This window comes from Vidua macroura, chromosome 6 (genome assembly GCF_024509145.1).
Source record: "Vidua macroura isolate BioBank_ID:100142 chromosome 6, ASM2450914v1, whole genome shotgun sequence".
NCBI lineage: Eukaryota > Metazoa > Chordata > Aves > Passeriformes > Viduidae > Vidua > Vidua macroura.
This window is the reverse complement of record NC_071576.1, coordinates 57159666-57169581: the sequence shown is the minus strand read 5'-3', so window position 1 is coordinate 57169581 and position 9916 is coordinate 57159666.

The following is a 9916-nucleotide window of genomic DNA, read 5'->3' as shown; positions in this document are numbered from 1 at the left end:
TGAAACACTTGGGCAAAATTCCTGATGAAAATTGACAACAAATATCATTTAACAGCTGCTTTCTGGGGAAAGTGGAGGTGAGGCCACCTTCCCTTTTCCAGGTGTCTGGAATAGGAGAACATCTGGACAATGGACAGGTTGAGGATGGGGAACTGTGTGCTCCAGAGCTGCACAAGAGTGTGAAGCACAACGCAGCAATTTGCAGAGCTCCCTCTCTTTTGAGATACTAATTTATTCTCAAGTGGGGCCTTTCCTCATCCCTTTCTCAGAGGGATGAGTGGGGAAAATGGGAAGTTAATTGCTGATTCCAGAACAATATGTCTGTGTGTCTGCCGGGCTCCAGCCTCTGTCAGGCGGCGACACAGCCAAGACGCAGCATTTGGGCTTTTTCTCCCCTTATTAACTGGGAAGAACAAACCACCAAAGCCGCGACACGAGATCTTCCTACTCCAAATTCTGGCCTGTTTTTTGGACAAGAGATAACATTCAGGGCTAAAGACTGCCTGAACAGCAGCAAAACAAGAATCTTTGTCCCCCAGCTCACAATTTGGGTTGTGGCAGCACCTTGCTGAGGTAGTACCTGTTGGTAAAAGGGGTTCTAAAGCCCCATGGCTGTGGGGGAGCTGGGTCAGGTACGAGCAGGGATTAAAAGATTGTCCCTCATTGCATGACTTGCCTCCAGATACTGGGGTGAGACAGGTACACAGAGCTGAGCCAGAGCTAAAGGGAAAGAAGGAAAAAGAGGATTTCACCGTTAACACAGGGAAAACAGGGAAAAGGATCTTTGCATTTTCTGACTTTGAGTTTCAGTAAAAACTTTAGCTGTCCCACAGGAGAATGGGGGAGAGCCCCAGCACCTCACTGTGGGTCAGGCTGGGAGAAGGGTGTTTGCACTGCACGCTCAGAGCTCTCTGACTTCCAGGAACAACTATGGTGAGTTTTAAAAAGTCACAGGAAATCCAAGAAGAAAAATCCCCCAGCAGGGCTGCAAGAACAGGGAACCTGGAGCTCTGGTGATGGCAGGAGGCTGGCAGCACCTCTTTTTAATCCAAGTGGGGAGGCAGTGCATCCCTGGGAACACCTGAGCCTCATGCACAGCCACAAACTGATGGAGAGCTTCCATTCCACTGGCAGCTTGCAAATAGGCATGCAAACTTAAGCAACAACCTTAATCCGAGTAAGCTCACACACTAAGAGCAGCAGTGTGGAGGATCCTGCACCAACTGGTTCCTTGGCTGGGCCTCAGGGAAGGACTTGGCTGCAGGGAAGAGCCGGCACATCTGCGAGGGGGAGGATGGCCAGCCCCACCTTCCCAAACAGCCTTGTGGCCACAGATGGGGATAAAGCCATCCTTGGGTCTTTATGTGGCCCCTGTTTGGCTGCAGTGACAGGGCTGGGTTAAAAAGTCTTTAATTCAGCATATCTCAGCTGCATCCCATAGGGATCCTGCTGTTTCCAGGCATGTCCCCCACCAAGAAACATCCCCAAACCCAGCTGTGTGATCCCATCCCTCTTGATGTCTCCGCAGAAAAGGTGCTGGTGCTGCACTGGCTTGCTGGCAAAGAGATGGGTTTTGGTGGTCCCCTCCTTTCCTTCCCCCTTCCAGGGTTAACCCAGTAACTGCAAAAGGCCAAATAAATCCCTGGTGGAGCTCCATGGACTGACTTGGAATTCTATTACACCAAAAAAGCAAATTGGCTGTGAGTGTTCAGGTCTGCAGCAAACCAGCTGTGGTTACAGAGGCAGCTTCCTCTGAGATTTCTGTTTAAACATCAGCATTTGCTCATTTTTAGCTGGGTGAAATATTCCCCTTTTTCCACCGGAAGAAGCCAGAAGGGATTCAGGCTGGAGGAGAGGGCTCTGCCAGCACAGAGCTGTCACACAGGATCTCATTACCTCCCTGGAAAAATCCAAATTACTGTATTGGTGTCTCAGGGAATCATCTGCAGCTTTTTGGTGCCGTTGCTGCTACAAAGGTTTAATTTCTCATTTATTTTAATTTATTTTAGTTTTAGAAAAGTTCATGCTGTTTATATCTGATATTGTCTATGAAGCAGCAGTGCCAAGGAAGTTCAGCAAAGGAAAGGGGATTGCTGTGTTCTATTTCTTATTTCACCTCTCATCTTAACACTTTAAAGTGCTTTAATAAGGATAGATGATAGATGTAATATATATAATTTATTGACGGAGGGCAAAAACAGAGGGACAATGAGAATAGCTCAGTGGGGACCAGCACAGTCAGAAAATGAGATTGGATTGAATTAAAGCAGAAGATCACAGGACTGAGTTAAGAACATCCCTGAGTGTTACGGTGCATAGAGGTGAATGTGTGTACTTCAGTACATTGCAAAATCAGGATTAAAAGTAAGGACTCTGCCTTATGAGCTGGGCCGTGGCAGGGAGTGACAAACTCACATGCACAGGAAGGATAAATGTCCTGCCTTGCGTTCCCAAGGTAGCCATTCTTTTATGAAGTGTGATTCACAAAACCAGGGAGGCTGAGAGGATTGCAATGCAAAACACATGTCCCAGAAAGTCAGGATGGGAAAGCAAGTAGCAATTATGGGACCATCTGTGCTGTGGGGTAGGCTGAGGCAGAACCAGCACCGGTCCTTCACCCCTCTGCGGGTTGTTGGGCTGAGGCAAACACTTCAGCTGTGGTCTGCTTGGAAAAATCAGTGGGAACAAACCCATAGCTGCTTGTACAACTCCTTGCACAGAATGAATACAGGAAAAACCTAATAAGAAATCCCAAAGGCACCACTCAGCCAATCTGCATTTCAAGAGAAACAGCTGGATCAGCAGGAAATCTTCATCTCTATTTCATATCCCTCAGGTGGGTGGGAGCTCGTGCCAGCACACGGACATGCAGATAGGGACATTCCTCAGTGGGGGAGATGTGTCTGCTCCTTCACACTCCTGCCAGCACAGGGACACAGGGACATTCCTAATTTCCTATGTGAAAAGGAAACATCACTCCTGGATGCTTTACTGTTTCCTTGTCCCCAAGCTCTCAAAGATGTCCAGCACTCTGAGGCCCACCCGGAGTCCCATTCAGAGATGTTTTCAGCCCTTAGCATTATTTTTCATTCCTTACTTTCAGCAGCTGGAGCCAAGATCAGCACAAGGAGGAACTGATATCTCCGTGGACTTTTTGTGGGACATCAGGAAAAGCTCCAAAATCTTCATTAAGACAATAACAACATCTCAGTGTTGGGGGAAAATACACACACACACGTATCTGTTAATCCTCTGCCTCATCCCAGGGGTCGGGGTTGAATTTGGGCTCAACACTTACTGTCTGAAGCTGCTGCATCTCCATTCCTTGTTGGCCATACATCAGGCACCCAGTGGGAAGGTTTGCAGCTCCCCTGTACAAATCTCCTTCTTAGGGGCATGGTTTAGTGGTGGCCTTGCAAGTGCCGGGGGAACGGTTGGACTTGATGGTCTTAAAGGTCTTTTCCAACCTAAACGATTCCATGATTCTATGATAATCCTATTAGCATTAACATGGGCTGTGTGGCTAAATCCCCACATTCTGCACAGAAATTGAATCCCTGAGGGGTTGGCTTAAAATAACAAATACTCAGAAAGGGAGAGATGGGAGCAAAGGAGGGTTTGCCAGTGATGGTGTCTCCTATGGGAAGTAAATCAGGCAGTGCTCAGGGATTTGGAGCTGCTGTGGAGAGTCATCTGGACTGGGGAGGGATCTGGAGGATGTGCAATTGGCTGGGGAAAATGCTGTGCCCTGGGTGGACAGCACCTCCTTAATTTTCTTTCCTACGTCTTTCCTCACTGTTGTTTGATAGCAGTGAGAGAGAAAAAGGAAAGGAAAAAAGGAAGAGTCAGCACACCATTTCCTCCAGACTTTGAAACACAGGATGGGTTTTGAGGGACAGGGCTGCACAGGGCTGTCAGTCATTTAGCAAGTGCTGGTGCTGTGGGGAGAGCAGAGAAAAACCCTGGTGCAGAGAAACCATAGCATGCTCAAAAAGCTGGAAAACAGGCAGAGCTACTGCAGCCATTGATGTTGAGGTCCTGTCCACGTGTCCAATGGCAGGATCTTCCCATGGGATGGAGTGAGGCATGACAAGGGTGCTGGACAATGGGGAAGCTGTTGCAGAGGAGGATGTGGGCCCCATGGCTGCGGGTGGCCATGACCCTGGGCTCAGCCACAGGCTTATCCCAATGTCCTGGCTGCTGCAGCCCTTGCAAAAATAGTCATTAACCCAAATATCCTCATTAGATCCTCACGTGAGGACTTGTAGTCCACCAAAGAATTCCTGCAGTGTGAAGATTTCTGCTCTTTTGAGATACAAAGGAGCCTGGAGAAAAGGGAACTTTAATTCAGGAGACCCTGAATGATAGTGATCACTCTTGGCCTCACATTTAATGACCAGTTTATTCCTCAGAAGTGTCCATGAAGTGAATGGTGGCACAGCCTTGCTTGTGTCCCAGCTCAGAAACCCCCAGCGGATTCACACTCAGCCTGGAAACCAACCAAACTTAAACAAAGTGGGTTGTTCATACTGTTTGGACAGAGCCTTGGATCAAAACCCATTTATTCTGCTATTACTATTCATTATTCTCTCCAGTGGTACCCTGGATGTTTGAGCTGGGATCTGCTTAATCCTGTAAAGCCCAGCTTCTCCTCGTGCCAGAACGGGGAACAAAGTCATAATTCTCCATTCACAGCCTCCCAGGCTGTTGCCATGGGAATGATGCAATGTTCCCAATTCCTGGGGCTGCTCTCCTGCCAGTTCAGGTAGGAGAAGCCACTTTCCCGAGGGAAGAGTGCCCTGGATTGAGTGCTGTGCTTTGACAATTAGCCAGAGAAGTTACAGATCACTCCATCAAAGTGACAGCTCTGCACTCACAGGGACCTGGTTTCTGAATTGGAAATGAAGCCCTGGGCAAGCTGGGCTCACTGTGGGTACATGGAAGTGCAGGATCTGTACCTTGGGGTCCTCAGGTACTAGCAGTCCCACTGTGTTTGTCCGATTTAGAGCCTTCCCCAGTATTCCCCGTCCACATCCAGGTCCCGTCCTGCTGTGCCCAGCTCCTTACCCACAGTGACACTCCAAAACAGGCTCCTGCCCAGGGGCCCATGCCTGGGGCTGCTCGCAGTCTCGAGTCTGTGCCTGGGCTTAGGCAGGATCTAGTGGAGGCTTTTGAAGTACAAAAATCCCCAGGGCATGCTGAAGATGCATTTGGGTGTGAGGGGCTGGTGTGGTAAGAACTCCCAAACTTCACCTGAGAGCAGCAGCCCTGATAAATCCTCCTTATTCCATCATTGTGGTCAGAGATTGCCCCAGCCCTGCCTTATCCCCCAAACCAGGGGGAATTGGGGCACTAGTCTGCTTAGAATAGGTTCCAGCCAGGCCCCGTTCCATAAAAGCACCTTTCTGAGTTTATAGAAGGAAAAGTTGCTAAAAAGTGTTACTTAGTGTAAAGTTCAGTTAGCCCAGTGAGAATCCAGAGCTGAAGGAAGTTTCAAAGCTAAAATGGGGAACAAGGCAGGTCCTGATGGGAGCCTTGTCCAAACCTGTGAAGTTAAAACTGGTTAAAAGTCACCCTCTTTCCCCTACTTGTTTTTCTTCCATAAACCAAATAAAATTGAAGCCCCAAACCCTTAGAGATGGCTCCTCCCTTCCTCCTATCCTTGAGACTTAAAAGCATAACCTGAAAATTCAATCAGTACACGTTTACTCCTATGCCTTGCCCTAAATTTGGGTCCGAGTGGATCACCCCTGTACCAAATGTCCTTGTGCTGTTCTCTGTCACATTAGAACCTGCGCAGCCCTGGACTGCCCAGATTGGCGCCTCCTCACCCAGCACTGAGAGTTGGTGGTGTCCAGGCAAGTCCTTCCTGCTGCACAGGGACTGGATTTGGAGAGCTGACTGGTTCCTCTCTTAAAAAAAAAAACAACATCCTTGATCCACGGAGATTGAACACAGGGGACCAAACAGGAGGCTGGTGCAGAGGGAAGCCCCTCAGAGCCCTGCCAAGGCTGGAGCTTGGCCGTGCCTTTGGGAGAGAATTTCCCAGCAAGCCGTGCAGTACAGTGGCTCTGTGTCCAGCCCAAACAGCCTTGTTTCCTTCCCAAAATGTCACATGAGTTTTAAAGTCTTCCTAAAGTCAGGATATGTCTCATTTCAGCTTCTTCATCCACACATCCAGTTTCCTCAGCAAAGAGGGGAACTCAAGGGTTTGATGTGATCTCTGTGTGACAAATGCATGCTGGCTCTTTTATCACCTGGTTATCTGCCAGGTGCTTCAATAGATCTAAAACCTCCGGTACTCCAGAAGCTTCCCAGGCATCAAAGTACAGCTGAGCACTAAATAATCCCCTTGGTCTTCCTCTTAACACTTGGGAAGAGGAGTAGGAGTTGATCTCCTCTGTGGGACAGGATGTCTGATGGCTCAGAAATTGCTGGATCCTGAAGCTCCTCAGCATCATCAGTGCCAGATCCAGAGGCATAGAGGTCTCTCAATTCCCTTTAACCTCTCCAGCCAGCCCCCTGCCCTCCCTCCTGGTCCCTTATCCCTCTGACCCAGCTCTGTGCAATGATGAAAACTGGGTTAATAGATGAAAGAGGAATTGCTAAAGCAAATATTTTCTTTCCAAATCTCTCTTCATTAGCTATAAACACAGGGAACCGCTGCGGATAACCAGCGTGTTTTAGAAAGTTGTGGCTCTGTGGTGAATGCAGGGACTGGGGATACATGGATTTCTGATTTTTTCTTAAAGCCAGCATTGCTCCAGCACCTCATCCCTACTTTGTGGCCCGTCCCTAGGGCTGGAGAGGGAACTGCGGCACAGTTCCAGCATGGTTCTTTCTTCCCACAAGCACTGCTGGGGTGGAGGATGTCATTAAATCCTGAAAATCCCAATTTGGTGGGCAAAGATGTCTTCAGACACCTTTCAGGGGACACATCAGCCTTCAAAAACAACCTTCTGGCCAGAAAAATTTTCTGGCAGCAGCAGTGGAGCAACAAAACCCATGGAGGGAAGATGCTTCTCTCACTTTAACATCCACCTAAGAGCAATGGTGATGTAAAAATCCCCCCAACCTTTGGGAAAAGGGAATACAAATGTGATTTAAACACCTGAGGGGCATTAAATTCCCAGGAGTTCTCCTGGCGTCTCTTGTCTTGAGCTGGAGCCGGCTCACAAACCCGGCTTTGCCGTGATTATAATCCTTAATTTCTGATTTTGCCACCTGCACTATGTTTCATGAAATTTTAAAGCTAATGCTCTGCCAAACTCAAATGGCAGTGGAGCAGATGTTTAAGTGCAGCCGAGGATGAATAAATTATGGGGCTTGTGGCTGTATGCTGAAGGAGGGAGAGGGTGGATGGCTCCAAATAGGGAGATAATTGATTTAAATGACATTGTCTGTTGGAGTCACCTGGGATCAGCTCCTTGGGCACAGGCAGAAGAGATGCAGCAATTAAAGACACTGGTCTAAGCATCAGTGACTTGCCTCAATGCAGCTTGTGCTCAGCCTTTCCTTTTTGGCTGTTCTGTGGCTTTTCTACATCTTTATCCCACCTCAATATCAGGCAGGGAGACAAAAATGAGGCTTGGTCTTGGTCCAGCTGTAGTTAAATGAGCCTGTTTGGGTTATCCTGGGGCTGTAGGAGGGAAGGGACTATGCTGAGCCTTTAAAATGCATTTTAATTCCACAGAGGAAGGTGTAATAATCATTGATGGTTGGACCCCAAATCCAGACCCAGACCAAACTGCATTTTTTAATCACAAGATGGATCTAAAGTGATGGTGACTCAGGAGCCCACAGGATTTTTGCTCTTCTCTGCTACAGACAACCCTGGCGACCTTGGGCAAGTTGTTTAACCCCTTAGCATGGCCCAGTCCTTCTGGTGAGGAAGGTGCTCACCTGGCAGGGGTAAATAAATTCCCCTGGCAAATCCATAGCTGCCATGGAGGTAAGGATTCCCTGGAATCCCAAGATCTGGCTAATCCATGAGCCCTCTCTTCCCAAGGGATGCTGTGGCTGGTTCTGCTCTGTGCCCTTCCCAGGACCCGAGTTTTGGAGGCTCAGTGTCACCCATGCCCTCACAAACCACAGTCCCACGGACAGAACCTGCCTGAACTTGCAGCATTTTTTGCATTTCACCAAAACCAGATTTTTTCCAACTCAGACCAGCCCTGCTAGAACGTGTTGGCTTTTCAATCATCTGCCTGTCTGTGGCTCCTGGCGGCTTCCTGGCATGAGCTCCATGCCAGAGCACAGCCTCTCTCCAGGTGCACCCTGGCTTGGGAGCAAAGGCAAATCCAGTGAAAAGCAGGAAGCAGAGGATTCCTGCCTCTGAGGATGTTCACCTCCAGCCAGACCCGGGACTGGGGAAGCAGAGGAAGGGGGATCCAGTATGCTGCCAGCAGCAGTTTTGGGGCACTCACGGGTGCCGAGGTTCTGACCTGTGTGGAAAGGACACCAGGCAAAAAGGGCTCGATCCTGCCTATGACTACTGGGAGATGCTGCCATGGAGAAAATAGAGACAAAGGAGATTTTCCAAGAACAAAATCAGCCTGTAGAAGCTGCAGGAAGACTTCCAGTTTTCCAAGACATGCTGAGTAGGTACACAGGAGGGTGGGTGCTCCTGCATGCTGCAATGCAGAATTCAGTGCCAAGTCCCCGGCAGACAGTGTGGACACAGTGATCCCTGCAAAGGGATCGATGTCCCATCTCAGCAGGGATGTGAGAGCCAAGGCTGCCCCCAGAGCAGGAGATAGTCCCCATAAAGACCTTACCAGCTTCCAGTTCCACACACCATCACAGTTCCACAAGAGAGCTCCGTGGAGCCGTGTTGGAAACACTGGCTCTTGGGAACACCAGTCCCGGGTGAGCATGTTCAGCACTGACGCGACGCCAGTTCCTTTGGGAAGTGGGACCTAGGGGAACTGCATGGAGGCACCCCATGCTGGAAGCTTCAGCTATGCCCAAGCAAAAAAAAAATCATCCCTGGGGATTTCCTGAGCGTGTCTGCTCTGCAGGGATAGGGCCAGGCCATCGTCTCTCTGCAGCTCCCTCTCCTCATGCCAGCAGGAGTACCCAGGTGCTAAATCACAGTAGGGACTCTGCTGGGCTGCAAAAATTACCATTTGCTTTTCTCCTCTGCATTGCACTGACCAAGCAGCTACCACGCTTTCTGTTCCTTCAGAACAACACTGGGCTTGCTGTCTCTTCAGAGACAGAGGGACAAGGCACAGAGAGGACACAGGCTGTTTCCTAATGCCCCTGGCAAAGGTTGGCATACAGGAGGAACATTGATCCAATACAGCCCCCTTCACCCTGCAGACACCCAGGGCACGTGGATTATTTTCATCTCACCAACAGCTGCAGGAAAATACGCTCACTCCTGCCCTCTCTTCTGGGAGGCAGCTGCAGCAGAGGGCTGGAAAATCCTCCTCTGGCCAGTCCCAGCTCTGCCACCAGACAGCCCCACACAGGAGGGGGCTGTGCTTGTGCTGAGCCTCTCAGCCCACTGAGACACCCTTCAGAAACTCCCTGTTCTCTCTCTGCCCTGCCCATGTGGACAGTGCTGGGGACAGAATTGATGTTCCATGTATGAGCTGAGCAGGGTGATTCAGTGCTCACTGTAGAGCCCAGAGAGATCAAGGTGCCTCAGCACCTCTGGGTGACAATACTGAGTAATCCAAGTGCCACTCTGATCCTTATGCTGCAGGGCACATCTATCTGACTGTCATTGTCCCTGCCAGAGCTGGGCCTGTGAGCAGAAACAGCAGGATCAGAGAACCCAGAATTTTTTAGGTTGGAAAAGATGTCCAAGATCATCCAGTTCAACTGGTGACCAATCCCCACCTTGTCAACCAGACCAGAGCACTGAGAACCAGGTCCAACTGTTCCTTGAACACCTACAGGGATGGCA